At 35.5% G+C, this 26,227-nt stretch overlaps 1 protein-coding gene across 3 annotated transcripts in view; it reads left to right on the top strand.

Moving 5' to 3' along the window:
• The window catches only part of ZFP36L1 (ZFP36 ring finger protein like 1), an 87,610-nt gene that overhangs the window by 12,939 nt on the left and 48,444 nt on the right, over positions 1–26,227 (top strand). The window lies entirely within an intron of this gene.

The following is a 26,227-nucleotide window of genomic DNA, read 5'->3' as shown; positions in this document are numbered from 1 at the left end:
TAGAAAAGGTAGAGAAGAAGGGGAAGAGTCTACTGAAATTTTTCTATATGGATTTCTGTGATTTAATCAAGAGAGGGCCTATGCTATTAAAAAGGACTTTACAATCACTGATTGAGATCTGGAAGGGATCCTTTAAAGGTCATCTAGTCCAGAGGTATTCATGCTCTCAAATATAGTTGGAACCAGTTTTAAATGCAACTGAAAATAAATAAAATACCAAAATATAGGTAATATTACATTTTGAAATTAAGTCAATATGTAGGCTGTAGGGGATCTTATGTATGGATTAGTGCCCCCTTTCTACTTTAGTTTGATACTACTGTTCTAGTTTATCCCACTAATTTTAAATATGAAGATTATTAAAATTATACAGGTCTGACATGTATGACAGGATGACAGATCTGGGATTCAAATTTGGGTTCTTTGCCTCAAAATTTAGGAATTTCTCCTAATTACATGTGGTGGGGGAGAAGAAGAGAAGAATAACTGGGGGAAAGAGAATAGAGAGAAGGAGGGAGAGAAAAAAGGGGAGATTAGTATAATGTAGTTTAGTCTGAAGAGATTTTTCTACTCTTCATTTGGAAGATAAACGATAAAACATATTTCTGTTCTATAGGTGGAAAGATAGAAGGAATATGGGACCCTTACACATGATGTAACACATGATGGCAGGGGAAAGGAGGATGGAAGAGGAGAATGAGAATTGGAGGGCAGGGACTTGTAAACAGGTGATACCTTCCTCATATATATATCAACCACAGGCCCCCCGGAATTCTGTTCCAGAAGCAGGCCCCCCGAGTTACTGTTAGTTTCTGCCGGTTTGCCACTAGGTGGTGCCTTTGCACCATGAGGAAGGGGACAAAAGTGACAGCTTAGTTTGCAATATGGGGCTTAATATAGTAACCTGGATTATGGACGAAACATACAATTTACAAACCTCTCAACCCACCACAGGGGAAACCTCTGAGGCTTTTCTTCTGAGAAAAGCAATTAGGCTAACCTCTTAGGAGAAGAAATTGCATTGCTGAGCTTGTCTGGGAAAGCAAAATATCTCTTCAGGAACAGCCCTGGGGAAGATGGGAGAAACCACCCAGAGAGCTTTTCATCCCAAGGATTTAGACCGTGGCAAGGGGGAGGAGGCTGTGTCTGGGTTCTGATGCTGAGTGGGAAATGTCTCGAGTCTTAAGAAGTAGATCCCCTTCTATCTTTGCCTCTGGATGAAGTGGGAATAATTATTAGATCATCCATTAAACAAACATTTATTAAAAGCCCTTACTTTCTGTAGTAGAAGATAAAAAAGACAAAAAAATAAAACTGGTTCTTCCCTAAGGAGCCTACATTTCTTTGGGGATTATAATTTTAGAGCTGCTCATTTGGAAGACCTGGATTTAAATCCCAAACTCTTCCTCTAATTACCTTTGTCACTTTAAACAAGCTATTTAACTTCTCTCTGCCTCATTTTCTTCAGCTGTAAAATGGGGTTAATAGTACCTTCTTCACAGGGTTATTGAAAAGATTAAATGAGATATTTGTAAAGTGCTTAGCCGATTGTCTGGGAACACAGAAGGTGCTTAATAAATGTTTGTTCTCTCTCTTTCTTGTCTTTACAATGCCCTTGAGAGGGCATAGAGTCCAGATATCTTAGGACCAGGGAAACTTAGCTTGGAGACTGGACAAAAGAAGAACAATTAGAAAATTCTTCAGAGAGTGACTTGTAAAGAGATATGAAGCTGAAGAGTATGGTCTGGATAGGTTTGATAGGGCAGAGAGAAGAAATCTCTTCCAGATAGATTGTAGTATAAAGAAATCTTATCTATATCAACCTACATAGAGTGAAAAAAACAGAACAATCAATGTATGCAACGAATTAAACAATGTAAAGGAAAAGATCACTGAAGGGAAGCTAAACAATGAATAACTGGAAAACCAATAATGATTCCAAACAACAGATAAGAAAACAACCTCCCATCAGAGAGACGGGGGACTACTAGGAAGCAATGTGATAGAGTACACAGATCACTGTATTGGGTGTTTTCATTTTGATTAGTTTTCTTAGTTACATGGGAAGGGTTCGATTCAAAGGAGTGGGAGAATTTTTAGAAATGACTGATGGAAAAATATGAAATATAAAATGTTAAAAAAAAGACTATTTTACTCCGAGCATAAAAGCTCTTTCATTACCCCTTGGGGAGAAAAGTAGAACAATATTTTCCCTTCTCATTGGACAGATTGGGCTATGAAATACTTGGCAATGGCTCGTTCACATTTTCATCATTCAGTTCAGTACATATATGCTTTGGTGTAGGTAAGGTTGGAATTAGGGTTTTGGGGAAAAGAGATGTGAAAAATACAAAACATGACCAAGCATCTTACAGTCTAGTTTGAGGAGAAATCATAGATAATAGACCACACAGATCCAACTTATTTAAAGAGAGGTAGTGAGGTTTTAGATAGGAAGAGGAGGAGGAATGGATTAGATTCATCTGTGTGACCTTACAAACTGCTTCAGCTCTGCACCTCAGATTAGACGGCGTTTAAGACTTCTCTCAAGTTAAAAATTCCAAGGCACAAATAAACTAAGTTTACAAAAGAAAGGCTCAATGTTAAAATATGGGGATAGGGACTATTTTCATGTGCCTTTGTATCCAAAACTTTGGGAGGTAGCTGGATAGTGCACTGGCATCTGAAGTCAGAAGGATCTGAGTTCAAATAGCACTTCAGATACTTAACATTTACTAGCTGTGTGACCCCAGGTGAGTTACAACCCTACTGACCTGGTAGAAAACAAACAAAAAAATTTGCATTCTTTTTTTTCTCAGACTTGGGTAGGGAGGGTTAGTGGATCCTCTATGTTTACTGATGTGGGGAATTTCAGGTATGAAAATTCCCTTCATACAGACTTGTAAACTTACAATTTTATTTGCTAAGGGGACATAGAGGGTTAAATGACTTGTCCTGGATGACATAACTAAAAATGCTAGTGGCAGAATTTAAACTTAGGTCCTGTCTCCTAACCATATTGCTCTTAATAGGTGCTTAATTAGTTACCGGGTTAACTGAATTGGATCTTCACATGAAGAAGCTCATTTTTATCTAGAATTATCAGAGAAGTCATGAAAGCAAAGACAGAATTGCAGGAAAGGTATAAAGAAAGAGTAGAACAGATCGGTATTGAAAAAAGGCAGTCAAAGGGAGAAGCTATATAAACGTGTTAAATGAGGTAGTTGAATGAGCAATGAGGAATTAAGAGAACATTCTATATTGAGGCAAATTACGAACTTTGATTATACTTTACTTCTTACTTTTTCTTACTATTTTGCTTTCCATTTATTTTATTTAATTTTTTTACATTTGTTTTTAATTTTTTTGAGTTTTTGAGTTTTTTCCTTATCCCCACCAACAATTAAGAAATCACATATGAAGTTATGCAAAACATTTCCATAAAAGTCAAATTGTGAAAGAAAACAGATTCCCATCCTCAAGAAAAACCTCAAGAAAAATTAATTTGAGAGAGAGAGAGAGAGAGAGAGAGAGAGAGAGAGAATATTTAGAATATTTAGACACAATCAGTTCCTTCTCTGGATAGGATATTTTTATCATAAATCCTTCAGAGTAGTTGTGGATGATTGTACTGCTGAGAATAGCAAAGTCATTTACAGCTGGTTATCCCAGAACATTGCTATTTTTTGTATATAATACATTTCACTTCGAATTCATGGAGGACTTAACAGGCTTTTTTTTTTTTTTTTTTTTTTCTGAGAGCATATTGCTCATCATTTCTCATAGAATAATAATATTCCATCACAAAAATCCATTTGCTATACTCTCTTTAATACTATAAGCTTCCTGAGAGCAGGGACTAATTAAATTTATAGTTCTTCTAATTTTTGGTTTCGGTACAACATAAGTTCATAATCAATTTTTATTTAATTGAACTGAAAGTAAAAGGAATATTTAAGGGACAGTCAAAATCTGAACTTTGTCTGATGATGGCAAGGTACTTAAGTAAAGGGATGACATGAAGTAATGTGTTTCTGGGTGTAAATGGGGAAAAGGAATGTTAGTATTGAGGACCATAGGGTTAGAAGAGACCTCTGAAATATTTCTCATCATATCTTCCTTGGGCTTATTCCTCTGACCTGATTAAGTAAAATTTTGCGCACTTTAGTTTATGTTGACCCAGTTTCCTTGATGGCTTTATATTGGGCTTTGTGGGTAGAAATGTGCTATAGAAAGCTTCTTTCAAGCATGTGCTTGATAACTCATTCTAGATGTCTCTCCAAGAAAAAAAATATTCTGAATTTAAGAGACAACAAAAGCACTTTCATATGTAAAGTAGAACCAAAAAAAGAGGATTATAGATGAAACTTTTTCTATTAAATATGATAAATTCAACAAATAGAAGCAAAACACTTTTGAAGATGGACAGGATGAAAGGAGAGGGAAGGAGCAGCATAAATGGAGAGGGAAATAGGATAGAAGAAAACATATACAGAAATCATATCTGTGAAAAAATTTTTCCAGTAAGTTTCCCTGGTAAAGGTCTTATTTTTTCAAATATATAGAGAATTGAGTCAAATTTATAAAAATAAGATCCATTTCTTAATTGATAAATGGCCAAAGGACATAAATAGGCAGTTTTCAGTCAAAGTTATCCATAGTTAGTTAAAAAAAAATTCTCTAAATTACTATTGATTAGAGAAATGAAAATTAAAAGAGCTTCGAGGTACTACCCCATACCTATCAGATTGACTAAAGTGACAAAAAAGTCACAAACGTTGGAAGGGATTTGAGAAAATTGCAACACTAATGCATTGTTGGTGTGGTTGTATACTGATGCAGTCATTCTGTAGAACAATTTGGGACTATGTTCAAACAGCTATAAAATCATGCATATCCTTTGAGCAAAAGCACTAGTAGGTCTGTTTTCCAAAAACATAAAAATCAAAATGGGACTTATCTATACAAAAATCAGCTCTCTTTGTGGTTGCAAAGAATTGGAAACTGAGGGAATATCCATCAATGGGGAATGGCTGAATAAGTTGTGGTATATGATTATGATGGAATACTATTATTTTATAAGAAATGATGAATAGGAAGATTTTGGAAAAACCCGGCAGAGCTTGCATGAACTGATTCTGAGTGAAGTGAGCAGAACCAAGAGAGCATTGTATACAGTAACTTTGATATTTATAGAAATATAATGATCCAAAACAATTCTCAAGATTAAATAGAAACAAATAAAATATAAATAAAAATGCTATTCATTGCCAGAGAAAGAATTCTTAGTTTTTGCAAGAAATTTTCTCATTTTCATTGCCACATCTCCATCGTCCTCCCATCTTCATCCTCATTAAAAAAGAAAATCCTTGTAGCAAATATGCATGCATAGTAAAAACAAAACAAAATTCCCAAATTGGTCTCTTGAGAAAATCTATGTTTCATTTTGCCCATACATTTACCACCTCTTGGTTAACAGAAATGCTTCTGTCCTGATTTTATAGAATTTATGGGTAGTCATTGCATTGATCAGAATTCTTTAAATTATTCATTTGTTGTTGTTAAATAGTCATGTCCAATTCTCTATGATCCTATTTGGGATTTTCTTGGCAAAGATACTGGAGTGGTTTGCCATTTCCTTCTCTGGTGCTATTATTGCATAAAATGTTTTGCTTATTTCATTTTGCATCAGTTCCTACAAGTTTTCTCAAACTTCTCTGAAACTGTTCCCTTCATGATTTCCTATGATTCAATAATATTATAATTCATATGCCTTATTTTGTTCAACTATCCCCCAAAAGATGGGTGCCTCTTTAGTCTCCAGTTCTTTGCCATAACAAAAAATGATGTTTTGTTTTTTTTTTAAATTTATTTATATGGTTCCCCTTCCTTTTTCTTTGATCTCTTTAAAGACATTCTGTACCTCTTAAGGGAAAGCTGAGTCTTAGTACAGATCTAACTCTTTGGGAGTCTTTTGGAACAGGATTATAGCATAGATAAGAAGTTCTCCCTTTCCTTGCCCTGAAAATAGAATAGGCAAGATCCTATCCTACCAATGATACTCCCTTACTTCACAAGTTTGCAAACCCTATTACAGTTCAACAATACTTCCCAATCCAGAGTAATTTTGGATTGAATTCTTCTCCCAGATGGGAAGGGGAGCCTTTTTTCATTACTAGGTCACAATACAGTGACCATTCAGAATTATGTTGGTATGCTTCCCAAGATCCACCTTCTTATGTACATAGTAGTCAGGATCATGACCCTGTGGAATCCAGAATCCTTCTACTACTAGGAAAACTTTTTACTTTCCTAACTGGATCTACTCATTAATTCCATGGAGCATTTAGAATGGGACTTTTAGTCTCCCCCACCCCCAATTCCTACCACTACGTTGGCAGGAGATCAGGTGGACAGTAAGTGGTTGTCCAGCATTTTCCTCAGGGTTATAAGGGTCAATATTGGGTCACAATTTCCTTTAAGCAAATAGGATTCTTGACAGACTGGTTGATGATCAACCAAAAGTTCTTGGGTCACCTAGAGTGCTGAGGGGCAGTCAGGATCAGGGAGTTGTCCATTTCATAAAAGCCTTTTGTTCCTGAGAGCCTGGTGCCAAAGGAGGTGGATCTTTGGGGGAAGGGGATAGTCCTATGTCCTCTATCAATTCCTCATAAACTACATTTTTCTCCCAAAGATAGCTCTTGAAAGCTATGGCATTCTGTTCTCTTTCCTCCACTTCCCCAAATATGTCTCATTAGAATTCACATACTCTTGATATGCTTTAATGAAAGACATATTTTGTGTATAATTGATATCATTTAGTTTGCCTCTTTAATGGGTGGGGGAGGAGTAAGAATAAAGGAGAGAATTTGGAACTCAAAATTTAAAAAATGAAAATAAAAATTTTCATATGTGATTGAAAAATATTTAACAAAATATATTTCAAAAGGAAAAAAAAGTTCTTGTCCTTTAGTTGTAGAAAATAGGGCATGTGTGTTTGTGTACTATATATTATTTATAAATCTGTGTGTATGTGTGTGAGAGAGAGAGAGTGTTTCTACTTTTTAAAGTTGTTTAGAATGGAATCATGCATGTAATGAATGTTGAATTTGAAGTTACAGGATTTGAATTCAAATTCTGTTTCTATTTACTCAAGTATGACCTTAAAAGTGTTTGTATCTTAGTTTCTTTATTTAGATAATTAAGGAGTTGACTAGGTGATCCCAAAAGGGTTTTCTAGTTTTAAATCCTATCTTAATCTGAAATGGACTTCTTAAATTACTCCAAAATACACAGATTTCTTACTATCTTGAATATAAATTGTTTTTCTCTTGGTAACATAGTTTTATACTTTTAAAGCATTTTTTCTTTTATTATTATTATGAACTTGACAAAATCAACAAACAAACATTTCCTTATACAGAAGAACAGAAAGGTTAGTACATGATATTTGTTGTGGCTGTTTTTGGTTGTGTTCAATTCTTTGTGACCCTATTTGGGGTTTTATTGGGAAAGATACTTGGGGTAGTTTGCCATTACCTCTTCCAAGTCATTTTTCAGATGAGGAAACTGAGGCATGTACTTGCTTAGCTAATAAGTTTCTGAGGCTGGGTTTGAACTAAGGAAAATAAATCTTCCTGACTCCAGGCTTGGCATTCTATCCATTATGTTACCTAGCTGCCCTTAAAAATTGTAGTTCTGAAATTTAATTCAATAACCACATGCCATCTTCTTAAGGAATAATTCACTTCCCAAATCTGCCTCTTTAAAAGCCTTTGCCTTTAAACTCCAATAGTGAGAAACACTACTTCTGCTCTCAAGGTTTTTTGCTTAAGATTTCATTATTCTTAGCAATGCACTCTGGCAAAGGAGGAGGAAGAGTTGAGTTAAAATGGCAGAGAGTAGATAGGAATTTGAGACTTTGAGCTCTTTCAGGTTTCCCTCAGAATAAAGCCCAGATCAAGCCTCTGAATGAATTTTGGAGTGACAGAACCTACAAAATATTTGGAGTGTTATAAATTTTTTAGCAGAAGATATCTTGGAAGTACTTCAGGAAAGGTCTGACTCAATTGAGCAGGGAGGGATGTGGCTGTCCAGGAAGGCCCAGGGAAGCTCTCAGTCAAAATGCAGCAATGTTGGCTACTCTGTCCTGGTTCAGAAGCCAGTGGATCAACAGAATAGCTGTAGGATCTCCAATGCAACTGCAGAAGGCAAATACTGAGACCCTGAACCCCAGCATAAGGCAGGACTTGGCCACACCCACCCAGCACCAGAAGGAAGCCAGCACCATCGGTCCCAGGGCAGTATAAAATTCCTGTGGTCCTGCAAAGGAAGATCATAACAATTTCCCCATAGTTCTAGGAGCAGACCTTAACCTTTAAAAACAAGCAAAAAAAGCTCTAATGTTAAGTAGCCGTTATGAAAACAGGGAAGAACAGATCTCAAGCCCTGAGTGTACTAATGGCAAAAGGCTCCAGAAGAACCCTCAAGAGGTGATATGAGATGGTCTCCAACTCAAAAGATTCTCTTGGAAGAATTTTTTAAATCTTAAGAGAGAAGAAAAATGAGGAAAAGAAACGGGAGCTTTGCAGGAGAATTTGAAAAAGGAAACTCAAGAAATTTCCTGAAGAAAACAACTCTTTAAAAAATAGAGGGCACTAATGGAGCAGTAATGAACTGAACCAGCTATACCCAGAAAAAGAACTCTGGGAGATGACTAAAAACCATTACATTGAATTCCCAATCCCTATATTTATGCACACCTGCATTTTTGATTTCCTTCACAAGCTAATTGTACAATAATTCAGAGTCTGATTCTTTTTGTACAGCAAAATAATGTTTTGGTCATGTATACTTATTGTGTATCTAAGTTATATTTTAATATATTTAACATCTACTGGTCATCCTGCCATTTAGGGGAGGGGGTGGGGGGGTAAGAGGTGAAAAATTGGAACAAGAGGTTTGGCAATTGTTAATGCTGTAAAGTTACCCATGTATATATCCTGTAAATAAAAGGCTATTAAATAAAAAAAAAAAATAGAGGGCAAAATTAGAAAAAGAATATAACTCCCTGAAAAACAGAATTGGTGAAATGGAAAAAGAGAACAACTTCCTAAAAAATAGAATTGGTGAAATGGAAAAAAATTCAATGAACAAAGCAATATCACCTGGCTTCACAGATTCTCAGAATTTCACAGAAGGAACCCCAGAGGCTATTTAGTGCAATCCATAGTACAAAAAGGCTCTTTGCCTCAGTTTTCTCATTTGTAAAAGGAGCTGGAGAAGGAAATGGCAAACCACTCCAATATCTTTGCCAAGAAAACCTAAAATGGGGTCATCAAGAATTGAAATAATTCAACAAAACAATTTGTAGCTATAAAGCTTTTAGCAAGGGTTTTAGTACATCTCAAAAAGACTAATGACAATAGAAAACAAAATAAAAACCTCATATTTTCCTGGAGTTTTACAAATCTAATCACTAGTGCTTTGCAAAAAGTGCATTGTAATATTGTTGTTAAGGGCAAGTCCTGTAATACAAGGACTCGCCTAAGAGAGAAGAAAAGCTAGGTTCAAGTCCAGCTTCTGGCATAGCTTCAGGCAAGTGTCTTATAATCTCAGTGTCCTGGGATGTTTCCTAAATTTCAGAGACAATGCCAAAATGCATTAGAAGAAGTTCCTTATTTGAAGCTGAAATAACAAGTATAATGATTTATTTCACATAGCATACATTTTCATATAACATAACAGTACAACATAACTGTTATTTCATATAACAACTGTTATTTTAACTGTTATTAAATAATAATCCCAGTCTATATCATTATTTATCAAAACTAAAAAGGAAGACAGAAGGAGGATATGGATTACATATATCCACTAGACACCATAGACACAGGTATACTGTGTGAGAGAAGAAAAAGCATTAAAAAGAGTTAGAAATTCATAGGACAGAAAATTCAAGAATGAAGCCTCGACAAAACCCATACCTTCAGATATCTATACACAAGCACAGACATTTGCACAGACAAATACATAAATATGCACACACACACACACATATATATATATATAAACATATGCATACACAAGCATATGTGTACATAAATCAATGAGTCAGAAACAAGTAATATCATTGTTTGAGTATTACCCTGTAGACCACCTGAATAGAAGGGTGAGATAGATGAGATGTTAGAAAATAGATCACAAACCTAAAATAGATGCATGATATAATAGTGTTAGAAGCCATCATTAGAAGAAGTGCTAAAACTTGCTTGTTTTGCCAAAAGAAGGGTTTTTTCTTTTCTTTCTTTTTCTTTTTTTTGGGAGGAGGAAGGGGGTGAAGCAATTGGGGTTAAGTGACTTGCCCTGGGTCACACAGGTAGGAAGTGTTAAGTGTCTAAGGCCAGATTTGAACTGGGGTCCTCTTGATTTTAGGGCTGGTACTCTATCTACTGCACCACCTAGCTGCCCCTCCTGGTTTTTTTCAATGATAATCTCAATCTTCCAATTTGTAGGTATGACTGTCCTACTTTGGATTCTTACTATAAAGATGATTATAAACTCAAACTCAATAGATTTATAATTAGAAAGGTTCTCAAATAAAATCATAAATCTCTATCTGGAAGGAATCCAATTGCATAGTATTACAGATGAGCAGCCTGAGTAGCTAAGTGACTTATCTAAAGTCTTCTAGGTTATAAGTAGCTGAGCTGGGGTTTGAACCCAAATCCTAACTTGGTGCAGAAGTTGAAAATAGAGGGAAATAAACTAAAATAATGTGCAACATTATACAAGTGTTAACAGGCTTTCAAGAGGCCCCCCTGGGAAATGTAAAGTTTTTTGAAGAGAATATATTCTTTCAGAACTGGGAAAGAGACATGATTTACAATGCTTTCCATACCAATACTTGCTGGTTGCAAGGATTTTATGTGTTATTCGATTTGTCTGCTCTGCCACTGTGGCAGAAGGTGTTCTCCTCTACCTTTCTTGGTCATAACCTATCCAATCTAATACAAACAGCATTATAAATCATGTCTCTTTCTCAGTCTTTAACCATGGGACTTTGCTTTAGATAGAGCCTTCCTCTCACCTCTCATTCCACCCTTTTCTCTCTTGTTGGGAGGATGGGGAAGGTAGAAGTTCTCACGTTAAGTACCTACATTCAAAGTACTCCCAATACTCTGGTTAAAGCGATAAATTCATGGTTTTAGTACAAAGACCCAGTCCACATGGGTTCCCAGCTACTGGGGGGCGTGGTGGCATAGATTGTACATTATTAATGAAATCATAAAGGCTCAGAGACCTTTAATAATAAAATCGTAAAGGCTCAGAGCCCCACAACCTACAAAAATCTATATATTCAAATAGCCATTGACATCCCTCATTTATTCTCTCTTGACATAAAGAAAAAACCAAGAACCTTTATCTGTTGTTGTGATGATGGTGGTGGGATTTTCAATTGTGCTTCACTTTCCATGTCCCCCTTTTGGGGTTTTTTTGGCAAAGATACTGGAATGGTTTGCCATTTCCTTTTTCAGCTCATTTTACAGATGAGGGAATTGAGGCAAATGGGTTAATTGGCTTGTCGAGGGTCCCACAGCTAGTAAGTATCTGAGGCTCAGATCCTCTTAACTCTAAGGCTGAGTTATCTATTATACACCTTATCTAGAATCTTATCTGGGGAAGGTCAGTTATGAAGTACTGACAAAATAGTAAGGAATAGCTTAACAAAAGGAAACAAAAAGTCAGGCCTTTTGAGTAGGAAAGAGAAAAAGTATATAATTCACCAATCATTTGGGATTTTCTTGAGAACATCATTCCCCAGCAGGATTTATAATGAATAAGCAGAAAGCAGAGGCTTTCAGCTGCTAAATGCTTATCACAATTCCCATTGAAAATACCATTGTGGTTGCTTGAATTCCTGCTGTGGCCATTGCAGACCCTATTTCAGCTTTCCAGGCTGGCATACCCTTATTCAGTCTTGTCCAGACTGTGTGATAGATCCCACAAACTGGGATGAAAAGTTGTCCCTTGAAACACTGTCCTACATTTCCCAAGGGGCCCTCTGAATGGCTTGTTCTTATGTAAACAATGGAGAATTCCATCCAGATGTTTCCCTTCTTGATTAGTTGGGACTTAGCACTAGAAAATTTCAGCTGACTAGCTTTCGTTCCTTTAAAAAGGATTTTCCTCAAGCATGGCACAAATGGTACTAAGAAGTGGGTAAAACACTGTGTTGGAATGGATCCATTAGGTGTTGCCACAGCCTGAGAGAAGACTGTAAGAACTTTGGTCCATGAGATTCTAGAGAGATGGTTCAGCCAGAGGTCTCTGCCATATCAGATGACTGGCCTTGAGACCTGACCTTTTCCAAGCTGACTGTCTCCATGCACATTAGAGTCTGGCACAACTGTACATGAATCACAGCTGAGATTTATCTCCAAGTTATTGGAATGTGAAAGCACCCACCCCATGCATTGCGAATGGTATACTTTCAACCCTGTGCTTTCAACTCCAGCTTTTTTTGCAGAACAAATGGTTTTTTCAAGCCTCCAATCAATATTTTTGGAATTTGAAAGCTGATTTCTCTTGTTATATTTAATCAAACACCCAAATAAGAACTTATGAACTGAGATTCCATTCTATCTTAGCATTTAGGATGGAGAAAGACAATTTTGTTGCATATTTGAAAGGAATAGCAAGTTGTACAAGTAGATTTACAGTTTCATATGCAATTATCTTTTTATTTATTTATTATGTTTATTTATTACTTATAACATTTATTTATGTTATGGAAATGCTTGTTTCATTCTACAAATTAAAAATAAAAAAAATCCTAGGAATAAACAAGCACTCTTTGATTTTTGGGAAAGCAGATTTCAAAGTATTCTAAGAGAATTCATAGCATTCTATAGATATAGTTTATTATTTATATATCCTAAATACATAGGTACATATCATATATATATATGTATATATATATATTCTATAGATAATTGTGAAATAGCTAGTAGAACAATGGATGCAGCACTGAGCTTGGTATTAGGAAGCCTTGAGTTCAAATGTAACCTCAGACACTTACTAGCTGTTTGACTCTTGGCAAATCACTAAGTCTCTGTTTGCTTCAGCCTTCATCTGTAAAATGGGGATAGTAATTGCAATAATATTAATAACAATGCTTTCCAGGATAGCTGTGAACATCAAATGAGATAATAATTATAAAGTACTTAGCACAGAAGATAAGATTTGAAAGAGAAATTGTTGAGTTGGAAAATAATTGTATCACAGCAACAAGATTATGTGATGATCAATTCTAATAAATGTGGCTCTTTTCAGTAAAGAGGTGATTCAGGCCAATTCTAATAGACTTGTGATGGAGAGAGCCATCTGCATCCAAAGAGAGGACGATGGGGTCTAAATGTGGATCACAACATAGTATTTTCACTTTGTTGTCATTGTTTGCTTGCTTTTTTTTTTCCCCTCATTTTTTAAAATCTGATTTTTCTTGTGCAGCATAATAAATATGGAAATATGTACAGAAGAATTGCACAGGTTCAACACATATTGGATTAATTGCTGTCTAGGGGAGGGAGAAAAAAATTTCAATATAAGGTTTTGCAAGTGAATACTGAAAACTATTTTTGCATATATTTTTAAAATAAAAAGCTATTGAAAAATTGTATCAACTTTCACTGATAAATCCGATACTAAAAAAGCATGTAGGGAAATTTAAAGAATGTTTTAAATCACTAAAAATAAGAAAATTCTAATAAAAAACTGAGGTCTCATCTTTGATTTTATTGGTTCAAAAGATTTTTATGTTATTATATTATTTTATTATGTCGTTTGCCTATTTTATTGCTCATGTTATTCTCTTTGTCTATTTAGCTAAGAATTCTATTCTTTTCCATAGTTGTAAAAAAAGTATTCATTTTGAGTTTATTTGTGGTATATTTTTCTAAGATGTTGCTTAAAACCAGTTTCTAACAAACTACTTTATAATTTTCTTAGTAGTTCTTGTCAAAAGAGAGTCCTTCCCTCAGTGATTTATATTGTTGGGTTATCAAATACCAGTCTACCATTTTTGATCTCTTCTGTTTCTTTTCAATCCTATTCTAGTAATCAGCCTTTTTATTTTTTAACTTGCACCAAACAATTTTGCTAATTAATATTTAACCATTAAGTTTGAAGTCTAATGTTGCCTTATCATTATTTTCTAATTATTTCTCTTGAGATTCTGAATCTTTTGTCTAAATCTCATTATTTTGTGTATTTATAGAGAATGTCCCAAAAGTCTTGTTGCAGTTTTAAGTTCAAATTTAAAACTAAAACTGTTTAAAACTACACTCACATTTTGACAACATACTATATAAAGTATTCCCTTGATAATTCACTCATTACAATACTAGATCTTTAAATTATAATGTTAGTCATTTTTATCTCATTGGCACAGCTTGCTCATGAAAAACAGTAAATCAAACTTCAATGAGTTTCCCTTATTTCTATAAATAATGTTTTATAGCTTAATTTATGTGAATTTTGTATGTATTTTAGTAAGTTAACTCCCAAACATTACATATATTTTGTAGTTGTTTTGAATAATGGTTCTCTTATTTTTATATGTATAGAAAGGCTGATGATTTTAATGAATTTCTTTTGTATCCTGCAACTTTGCTGAAGCACTTAATCATCTCAATTAGCTTCTTTGTTTATTGGCATTTTTTCCCTACCCTAAGCATACCATCATGTCATCTGTAAAAAAAGATCATTTTGGTTTCTCTTCACCAAAGGTTATGCCTTTAATTTTGTTCTCTTGTTCTGTTACTATAGAATTTCCAGTACAATATCACACAGTAGGGAGAGAGAATATCCTTGATGTTTTTCTGGATGTACTGAAAATGCTTTTAGTATTTCTAAATTGCAAATAATGCTGGCTCTTGGTTTTAAATATATGCTTTTATCATTCCTCCTATGTCTATGTTTTTTAGGATTTTTAAAATAAATGATTACTAAATTTTGTCTAAGCCTTTTGTTTTATTTATTTTATCTATTGAGATAATCACATGGATTTTAGCTTTGTTTATGTAGCACACCTAAGCTCTATACTCACTCTCCCATACAATAAATTGGATCCCTACTTTTCCCTTCACAGTTCTAGATGTGATCCTATATGTCACTTATTTTTTTCAAATTATTTAAATTTAAATATTTAGTAAAATCTCACTGATTTGACTTTACTCCTGCTTGGAAAACATTCCTCCCAATCCAATGAATTCCTCCCAATATCAGTTAACCTGTTACTATCTCCTTATATCAACTGACGAGTTAACATAAATAACCTTTTGCAAAGGGATATTTACTGAGAAAGTATGGCAAGGAAAGAACTATATAATTACCCTCCTGTATCGTAGCACACTCTCTGATACAACCCCTTGGGATGCAGGAAAAAGTGAATTCAAAGTGGTAAATACCATATCTTTACCCATCTTTCCCATCCCTAAATCCTAATCCCAAATTCCCTTCTGGAAATAGGAAGTGAAGTAAGTGGCTCCCTAGTTTACAGGATATGTTTTCTGTACTTGACTGTGTGCTAGGCTGCATCAAGCAGATTGGACCTCAGAACATAATGTTCTCAACTACTGTATCTGCCGGCAAACTCTCCCATTAATTCCAGCTGCTAAATTTCTAGTGATTCTATCATTTTAAGATTACAGGGCTGTAACCTATGATTTCACTTATGATACTCATTCACCAGAGGAAATTGACTCTATTTCCCTTTGTTGCTAGTTTAATTCATAAATCTACTTACCTAGAATTGTGGAAACGAAGATTTCTCTTCTCTCCATCCCTCCTGTAGGAGGTAACTCCAAAAGTTATCTAAAATTTTTGTACTCATGGAAATTGGAGGGTTACCTTGGATCAAAGTATGGAAGTAATAGAGGAGCAGAAATATTTTGCAAATGTTAGGAAAGACTTTTTTCCCCTTTAAGAAATATTCTGTGGAAGGCTTTTACCTCTTTTTGTCATTGCCGATTTGATGGTTGGCTTCACCCCCATTCTGGGCCTTTTGTGTGAGGTACTACTTCTTTGTTATGTGTTCATTTTGATTGCTGAAAGGGGAAGAAAAAGAACATTTGTGTGTGGAACATTGATAAAATCAGCTTGAGAAAAAAGACAGCCCATCAGATAACAGTGCTTTAAGGACAGACCTAGACTGTTCTGCGAGTCCTAGAGGGAGAATATTGTCTCTCTCAGAGGCAAAAGGCAAAGATGGCTACTAACAGCTGATTTTCACATAACTTAAAAAAAAATTGGAAGTTTAAAGCTGAGAAATGCTGAATTAATTTTGAGACTATGAAAAAAGTACATAAAGGCTGTTAAGGATAGTGTTTTTTTTTTCATTTTTCATCATAAGGTAAAGATGAGTCACTAAAATAAAGGAGGCAGGAAATTCAGTCAGAAACTTGAGTGCATGAAGGGTCAGAAGATGGCAAGAATAGAAAACATAGAAGGGAACAGAAGCAGCTCAGAAATCAGAATTCAGAAGATAATTTCAGGTCTGCAAAGTACTTTACATGTATTATCTCATATTATCCTTACCAATCACTCTGGAAGGTAGGTGCTATTATTATCCTCATTTTACAGACGAACTAACTGAAGCAGACAGAGGAAAAGTGACTTACTTAGGACCACAGAACTATTAAATGCCTTTGGTTGTATTTTTCTGACCTCAGGACCACCATTCTATCCCGAGTCACTTCACTACCTAAACACAACAACAAAGAAGAAAATAACTAAATGTTTCAGATTGAGACAATAGACTCTGGAGTCACTTTTTTTCATATGCTTTTTGGTGAGTTGTTTTGATTGTTTTAAAAAAAAGGTGTTGCATTCATGAGAGCTGATTGGTTGGATCCCTTTGTTATCACTTACATTTTGAGAGAGCAAATTTGCTTAAGAGATGAGGGAAGGAGAAGGATGGGTCTGTACTGGTTTGCTGTGAGCTCTTCAGATTGGAAAAGAGTTGTTGTTGGAAGCTGATTAAAGAGAGCAGAATCTTGCTGTGTGACAGCATGAATGGCTGAGCTATTCTATAAGCCTCATCCACAGTTAAATATGCATATCTTAAAAATTTAGACTCAAGGGGCAGCTAGGTGGTGCAGGGGATAGAGCACCAGCCCTGAAATCAGGAGGACCTGATTTCAAATCTGATCTCAGACACTTAACACTTCCTAGCTGTGACCCTGGGCAAGTCATTTAACCCCAATTGCCTCAGCAAAAAATAACCAAAAACAAAAAAAATTTAGATTCAAGGCTTAGATCTGCCATTTCACTGAAAAAGTGTCTAAAAAAATTGGCTATGAGAGGGAAGAGATATAGAATGGTAACTTGAGGGGATGGTAGGGTCAAGTGAGGTTTTTGTTTTTTTTTTAAAGATAGGGGAGTCTTGGGCTTATCAAATGCTCAAATGACACAAATGTAGGAGTGATTGCTAACATGATGAATGACAAATTCAGGTTATAAAAAAGATTTCCACAGGCTAGAATACTGAGTCAAAGCTAATAAGTATATGTGTTATACACCAAACACCATGAAAAACACGGAGAATACAGAGAAAGGCAAAAGTATCACAGGAGGGATTTAAATTCCAGGTCTAGCATTTCCTACTGCCCTCAGAGAGTTTACAATCTAATGGAAGAAAAACAACATGCAAACAACTATATACAAATAAATTACACACAAGGTAAATTGGAAGATAATCATTGGGGAGAAGGCACTAATACATTTAGGAAAAACAGGAAAGGATTTCTGTAGAAGGTGGAATTTTAGAAACCAGCGAAACTAGGAGGTGGAGATAAGGAGGGATGGTATTCCAGGCATGGTAAGGGGGCGGACAATCAATGAAATGTCCAGATTCAGGAGATGTATGGCTTTTCCAAAAATAATGAGACTAGTGTTATTAGATCAAAGATTCCATGTTGGGAGTATAAGGTAAAAGACTAGAAAGGTAAGAAAGGACAGGTTATAAAGGGTCTGAAAAGCCAAACGGGATTTTGTATTTGATCCAGAAAGTAACAAGGAGTTGGTGAAGGTAACAAGGAGTTTATTCACAGAGTAGGGGTGGTATTATGGTCAGTGCTTCCCTTTAAGAAGATTAACATGAGTGAAGGGTAAGTTCAAAACTTAGGCTGGGAGCCCAATCAGCTAGTTATTGCAATAATATGAAACTTAAGGACAAATTGATGTTTTTTTTAGTTGGGTCAAAAAATAAGTCTGGATAAGGGACAAGGGATGACAGCTACTCTCCAATTCATTTGAAAGATTCTGGTCATTTTAGCAGACTGAAAGTTCACATTGAGGTAAGGGGTGGTGAGGGTCTGAACAAAGATGGCAGCTTTATGCAGGAAGAGAAGGAGAGAGCAAGAGTTTCTATTGTAATCAATAGAAACACTGAAATTTGATACCTGTTTGGAAATGTGGAATAAGGAAGAATGAGGAGGGAAGAGGAGGCTGAAGATAATGCAAACCCAGGGAGACAGTCAAGGCAGAAACAAGGATGTTTGGGAGATGGGTGGAGTTTAGAAGGAAGAACATGATTTAAAGAAAGGATGAATTTGGGGGAGTCCTAGAGATGGACTGGAGCTAGCCTAAGTATTCAAGCTGATTGCTATATATTTCAAGTGTCAGAGAAGAGATTTGAACTTGAGATCTAAAACATTCTACTGTGTCATGATGCTCCTCTGGTGACCTTGGACAAAAGAGAAACCAGAACATTTACACCTTGGAATTGGACAAAGCTATACCTGAGCTTGATTTATTGTTTCAGGGCCTAAGTTATCATTTTATTGATTGTCTATACTTAAGAAAGTGATAATCATCTAGATAATACCTAAAAGTGTGTCAAGGGTTTTGGGACAGCCATTTGTTTACCAGAGGGCCTCTGGGGAGATGTCCCCAAGATTTGATATCTGACCCCAGAGTCTGGGGTGATGGGCCACAGGTTATACTTGATTTGTAAGATGTGTTGTAGGGAAATGTCACCGCCAATGCTACAGTATCCCACTTTTTTCTCTCACCAAATGTTGTTATTTGTTCTTTCTAGCATTTTGTGATTCGTGAAGAATTCAGGGAGACTAACCCTGAAGGAAAACTTCTGTATTACTCTGTTAGAAGTAGGAAACCTTTAACTCTCTGGCATTTATATATAGAATGGCAATGGTAATGGAATAATGAAATGAACAGATGAGGTCCCAGGAGACTGGAGTACCATCAGGGCTTTGCCAATCATTTCACTTGGTGACTTGGTCACAATATCTCTGGGGCGCATTTTTTTTTCCCTCTAGCAAATGGAGAAATACATATTTCCTAGCTCTCTGTCATGAGAATGTACATGAAAATGCTTTGAAGAAAGCACAAAATATTTACATATGTGTGTTTTTAAGGGCACATTTCCCCAAAATAGGGAAGCCACACTCATAGTAGAGGCTGTTTTTTATAGGTCATCCTGTGTACATTAGACATTTTATAGGCTGGTTGATTTAGAGCTGGAAAGGATTTAAGTGTTGAAAACTTTCTAATCCTTATTTTAAAGATGGTGAGATAAGAAGCTTGATAACATTTAATGACTTGTCATAGCTAGTAAGTGTCAGAGAAGAGATTTGAATTTGAGATCTAACACTTTCTACTGTGTCATGATGCTCCTCTGGTGACCTTGGACAAAAGAGAAACCAGGTAGTTCCTAAGGGACCACAGCAGAAACCTGTGGCCTCTGTTGTATTGTACCAAAGAACACCAGATTTGGAGTCCAAGAGTCTGAGCTAGCCATTTCATCCCTCTTGTCTCAATTTCCTCAATTGCAAAGTAGAAGAGTTTGATTACACGACTTCTAAAAAATCCTATGGTTTTATGTTAGAGCTCCTCTCCCTCATTGCAGGAATCCTCTTCTATTAATTTGTAGTTTAGCAAGCACCTATGCACCTCCTTCCCACTTGGGTCATTGGTGCTCACTCCTCACCTGTCTCAGAGCATCTTTCTCACGCTCCCTGGCTGCCCTAAGAACTTTTCTCTTCCCTGAGAACCTTAGTCCTGGACAGGATCCCTTGCCCCCAGGTGCTCCTCACCTGAGGAAACCGTGATTATAAATATAGGGGTGACACATCACACATCTCGTAAATGTCTTTCATCTGGGGAGATTGCAGAAGGATTAATTGGTTTGGGGAGGAGGATGAGTAAGAAGTTGTCAGTCCTGGGCCCAGATAGATTAGCTGGTAGAGAAATGAGGTTGACCTTCCTCAGGATAAACTGGTTAAAGAGAATATCTGCTTTATAACCAACTGTCCTTTGCCAGCTCCTCTTTTTGCTCCGAAAAAAAAAATAACTAAAAAACACTTCCTTCCTTTCTCCCTGTTTCCCTCTCTCTTTCCCTCCTTCTCTGTCTCTCTCTCCTCCCCCTTTCCTTGTCTCCCTCTCCTCTCCATCTCCCTCCCTCTCTCTCTTTTCTTCTCTCTCTCTCTTTCTCCCTCTCCCCCTTCCTCTTCTCCTCTCTCTTTCTCCCTTCTAGTTAGAGCTTTCAGTCTTCTCCAGGCTTGGAGGTATGAGTTAATGTGTCAAAGAATCATTAATGTTTAAAGTTTGAAGGGACCATCTTCTCATGAAGTTCAATTTCCTTCTTTTACAGAGAAGAAAATTGATGTTGAGAGGAGGATAATAATAGCATATTTGAATAGAGCTTTCTAAAGTAATTCTCTTAGAATAACCCTGGGTGTTAGGTAATACAAGTATTTTTAAACTTCCAAGGAATGTGAGGTTTAGGGAATGCCAGTAATTTTGTGTAATTACTTAGCTAATAAATGTTGGATCTGGGAGAAAAGACTGAGAGTTAGCAGTGACTTCAGAGGCTCCTCATTTTATGGTTGAGAAAGTGACTTTCTCAGGATCATGCAGATAGTAAGTATCTGAGGCAGTATTTGAACTCCAAGTCTTACCCTATTATCCATGCTACCATCATTACTTCATCTCTCAATATCTCCTGATTTTCTATTAATACCAACATCTTTCTCACATGACTTGGTCAAGATCATATGGTTACTTTTAAAAAGACTTCTATCTCAAAGCAAGGGAAGACCAAGATTACATACATTGTACTTTGTAGATCCAGTGATAAACTTAATCTACAGTGAGGAACAATGACGGTAAGTCCAAAGAGGCTTATTCTTGTCAATGATAACACCTGAAACACAAGGAAACTTTAAAAATGATTCTTAGTCCTGTGTGATCACACACAGTGATAGTGTATTTGGTGAGTGTGGTAGCAAAAGAATTTTCCCTGACTTTTTAAGCATCCATGAATATTAATTTATATGGTAGATCCTGTAAAGGTGATCTTACAATTTAAAGCAGATAGGTGGTGAAGTGAATAAAGCCCAGGACTTGGGAGTCAAGAAATTTTAAGTTCAAACCCTGCCTCAGATACTTAATAACTGTGAGATCCTGGGACAGCCAAATAACTTTTATCTGTCTCAGTTTCCTCACTTATAAAATGGGGATAATAATAGTACCACCTCCTGAGGGTTGTTGTGAAGCTAAAATGAGATTGAATTTGCAAAAATCTTTGCAAAGTGCCATATAAATGATAGTTATTATCATTATTATCTTTATCTAGTTACTAATGAATGAACATATATTACTGGACAAATTAAATCCCATCAGTATTAATATTCTTACAATTAATGAAATCAGAACACAAAAGGAATTTATAATGAAATGGAAAGATCACTTATAGGTTTTCTTTGGAGTAGGAAATGGAGTTGATTTCATTATACACCTAAAAGTAGTAAGAAACATTCCTGTTAAACTTGGTCATTTTTTTCTTTTCTTGCTCCTGTTGCAAGCAAAAATACCACTGTGAAAATAATTGTAGCCTATATTATATATACACAAACATTTATCACACAGAATGAAGAGTCAAAAAACTCTACAACAATTTAAGGAGGCTGTCAGGAGGGCACACGTGGTCCCCCTGGACCAGGAACCAGGAAAACCTGAGTTCAAATGTATATTCCTGCATTTACTGTGGGAACCTTTGCAAGTCACTCAAGCCTCAGTCTGTCTCAACTCTAAAAGGGGGATATTAATAACACTCACCTCCCAGGATTACTGTGAAAATCAAATGAGATACTATTTGTATAGTACTTTGCAAATCTTAAAATGCTACAATGCTAATTGCTGCTATTATGATCCTAGCAACCTTATCAACACATACTTTAATAGTTAGTTGATAGTGACTTCATAGTGAAAGGAGGAAGGAGGGATGAAAAAGAATGTTAGAAAATTAATGAAAAAATTTATTAAGCTCTTACTGTGTGACGAGTAATGTGCTAAGCACTCAGGATACAAATTCTAAAGAAAAATAGGTCCACTGTTGTAGATCCATGGGGTTAATTCCAAGGATAAGAGAGGCTATCAGCCTCTTCTTTGTGTTCCCCAACATTTAACAGCCATTGCTGCTAAACTAAATTAATACGCATGTGGTAAACATTATCCTTACCTGTACCACTAAAAGACGAAAGGAAAATGTAAGCTACAACTCATAAATTCTGATGAGGTTTATTGTAGAATATGAGTTAGTGCAGAGATGAATTACACCTGGCTAGAGAACAGAGAATCTAAATGCTGGAAATAATTCTATTGGGAACTCTGAAGGGAAATCCACAATAATTTGGGTCTGTAGAGTTTCTTCTGGTCCTATGACTTCCTATTCCCAGTTACTCACAGAACTGTTGTAATAATTAAATGATACAATATTTGTTAAATGCATAGCACAGTGCCTGCCACAGAAGTAGGTGCTTAATAAACACCTGTTTTCTCCCCTCCCACATTCCTAATACAAGTAGCATTATTTGTGTGAAGGTTACAAAATAAGTCTAACCGAAATATCATTTGATGCTTGCTTGCTCTTGCTTATATAGTGAAAAAGTCTGCTTCTGATGTTAATCTTTTTTGAGGGAGGGTCCCTCACTCTTAAAGCCTTTTTGAAGATTTAACAATGTTGATTGGACAGAGAGAATGAACACAAACTCATGAATTGGGTTCTAATTAGTCAAAACAAAGTACTTAACTTGTGGAGAGTCCTTTTTATAATCACAATTGGTGTCTGACCTTCAGTAGCCTCTGAGGATAGGTGCTTGCTGTTTAGGGGAAACCTAGGATGGAATGGTTCCAGTAATTAACCCAAGGATAATATAAGGTCAGCAATGTTGGGAGGTAGTAATTACCTCAAGTTGGGTAGTCTGTTTAGTGTGATAACAATAAATTCTTGACAACTACCTTGAAAGAAGCTACTGTTAAAGTGTGTGTGTGTGTGTGTGTGTGTGTGTAGAACAGGGAGCCTTTAGCAGAAGTTAAAAGAAGAAAACAGTTGCACTTTTGAAAAGCAAAAAGCAAATTTATGTAGTTATGAACAGGTATGGTTCAAGGAAAACTATGAAGTCAATATATAAACAAAAAGGATTAATTATACTTAATATAAAAAATTCTCTTATTTAGGCAAAATGGGGAAGGCAATTTGTACTTGCAGTTTCAGAATTCAGTAAGTCATAATAATTATAGTCATAATGATGCTAATAATGATAAGATACTGCCTTGCTTCATCCCTTAGCCTCCCTTCTAATGGGTCATATGAAGTGGATCACAGCAGTATAGAAATAAGATGTAAAGAAAGGAAGAAAGCACAAAGAAAGAACTCACTGGCTGCTTATATTTTGTATTATAGCTTTTTATTTACAAGATAATATGCATGGGTAATTTTTCAGCATTGACAAATGCAAAACCTTCTGTTCCAATTTTTCCCCTCCTTGTCCCCCCCCCTCCTCCCAGATGGCAGATAGACCAATACATGTTAAATATGTTAAAATATATGTTAAATACAATATATGTATATATATCCATACAGTTATTTTGCTGCACAAGAAGAATCGGATTTTGACATAATGTACACTTAATCTGTGAAGGAAATAAAAAATGCAGGCGGACAAAAATAGGGGGATTGGAAATGCTATATAGTGGTTCATAGTCATCTCCCAGAGTTCTTTTGCTGGGTATACCTTGTTCTATTCATTCTTGAACAAATGGAACTGATTTGGTTCATCTCATTGCTGAAGAGAGCCACATCCATCAGAATTGATCATCATTTAGTATTGTAGTTGAAGTATATAATGATCTCCTGGTTCTGCTCATTTCACTCAACATCAGTTCGTGTAAGTCTCTCCAGGCCTTTCTGAAATCATCCTGTTGGTCATTTCTTACAGAACAATAATATTCCATAACATTCATATACCACAATTTATTCAGCCATTCTCCAATTGATGGGTATCCACTCAGTTTCCAGTTTCTAGCCACTACAAAGAGACCTGCCACAAACATTCGTGCACATACAGGTCCCTTTCCCTTCTTTATAATCTCTTTGGGATATAAGCCCAGTAGAAACACTGCTGGATCAAAGGGTATGCACAGTTTGATAACTTTTTGAGCATAGTTCCAAATTGCTCTCCAGAATGGCTGGATGTATTCACAATTCCAACAATAATGTATCAGTGTCCCAGTTTTACCACATCCCTTCCAACATTCATCATTATCTTTTCCTGTCATTTTAGCCAATCTGACAGGTGTGTAGTGGTATCTCAGAGGTGTCTTAATTTGCATTTCTCTGATTAATAATGACTTGCAGCATTTTTTTTTTCATGTGGCTGGAAATAGTTTCAATTTCTTCATCTGAAAATTGTCTGTTCATATCCTTTGACCATTTATCAATTGGAGATTGGCTTGATTTCTTATAAATTAGGGTCAATTCTCTATATATTTTGGAAATGAGGCCTTTATCAGAATCTTTGACTATAAAAATGTTTTCCCAGTTTGTTTCCCTTCTAATCTTGTCTGCATTAATTTTGTTTGTACAAAAGCTTTTTAATTTGATATAATAAAAATTTTCTATTTTGTGATCAGTAATGATCTCTAGTTCTTCTTTGGTCACAAATTTCTTTGTCCTCCACAGGTCTGAAAGATAAACTATCCTATGTTCTTCTAATTTATTTATAATCTCATTCTTTATGCCTAGATCATGGACTCATTTTGACCTTCTCTTGGTATACGGTGTTAAGTGTGGGTCAGTGCCTAGTTTCTGCCATACTAATTTCCAATTTTCCCAGCAGTTTTTGTCAAACAGTGAATTCTTATTCCAAAAGCTGGGGTCTTTGGGTTTGTCAAACACTAGATTATTAAAGTTATTATTTTGCCTTGTGCACCAAACCTATTCCACTGATCAACTAGTCTATTTCTTAGCTAATACCAAATGGTTTTGGTGACTGCTGCTTTATAATATAATTTTAGATCTAGTACAGGTAGGCCACCTTCATTTGATTTTTTTTTCATTAGTTCCTTTGAAAGTCTTGACCTTTTGTTCTTCCAGATGAATTTTGTTGTTATTTTTTTCTAGGTCATTAAAATAGTTTTTTGGGAGTCTGATTGGTATCTGCTTATAATTTTTTTAAAATTATTGATATCTTTTATTTTTACATTGCCTAAATTCCCTGTGTCTTTTTCCCTTTTCAAATAATTACCCTTTATAACAAATAAAATCAAAAGAGAAGAGGAAAAAAATTCAACAAAATTGATCAACATGTTAAAAAAAAATCTGACATAAATAATGTTCCCATTTGTAGACCTTCTCTAAAGAGTATCTTCTCATATAATTTCTTCAGGCCAAGTTTGTTCTTTATAGTTTCACAGCATTCATTTTTCTTTTTATGTTGGTTTTAATTTACTTTATTTTTTTTTAATAAATTTTTTTTTCAAAATATATGCAAAGGTAGTTTTCAACATTCATCCTTGAAAAACCTTGTGTTCCATATTTTTCTTTCTCTCTCCCTTCCTTCACCCTCTCCCCTAAACAGTAAGTAATCCAATATATGTTAAACATGTGCAATTCTTCTATATGTATTTCCATTTATCATACTGTACAAGAAAAATCAGATCAAAAAGGAAAAAAATAAGAGGAAAAAAAGCAAGCAAACAACAAAAAAAGTGAAAATACTATGTTCACATTCAGTCCCCAAAGCCCTCTCTTTGGGTGCAGATGACTCTCTCTATCACTTTTATGGAATTGGACTGAATCACCTCATTGTTGAAAAGAGCCATGTCCATCACAATTAATCATCACAAAATCCTTTTGTTG

Source organism: Sarcophilus harrisii, chromosome 2 (genome assembly GCF_902635505.1).
Source record: "Sarcophilus harrisii chromosome 2, mSarHar1.11, whole genome shotgun sequence".
Classification (NCBI taxonomy): Eukaryota; Metazoa; Chordata; class Mammalia; order Dasyuromorphia; family Dasyuridae; genus Sarcophilus; species Sarcophilus harrisii.
Note: the sequence above shows the minus strand (reverse complement) of the source record. Positions and strands in the feature narration are given on the sequence as shown.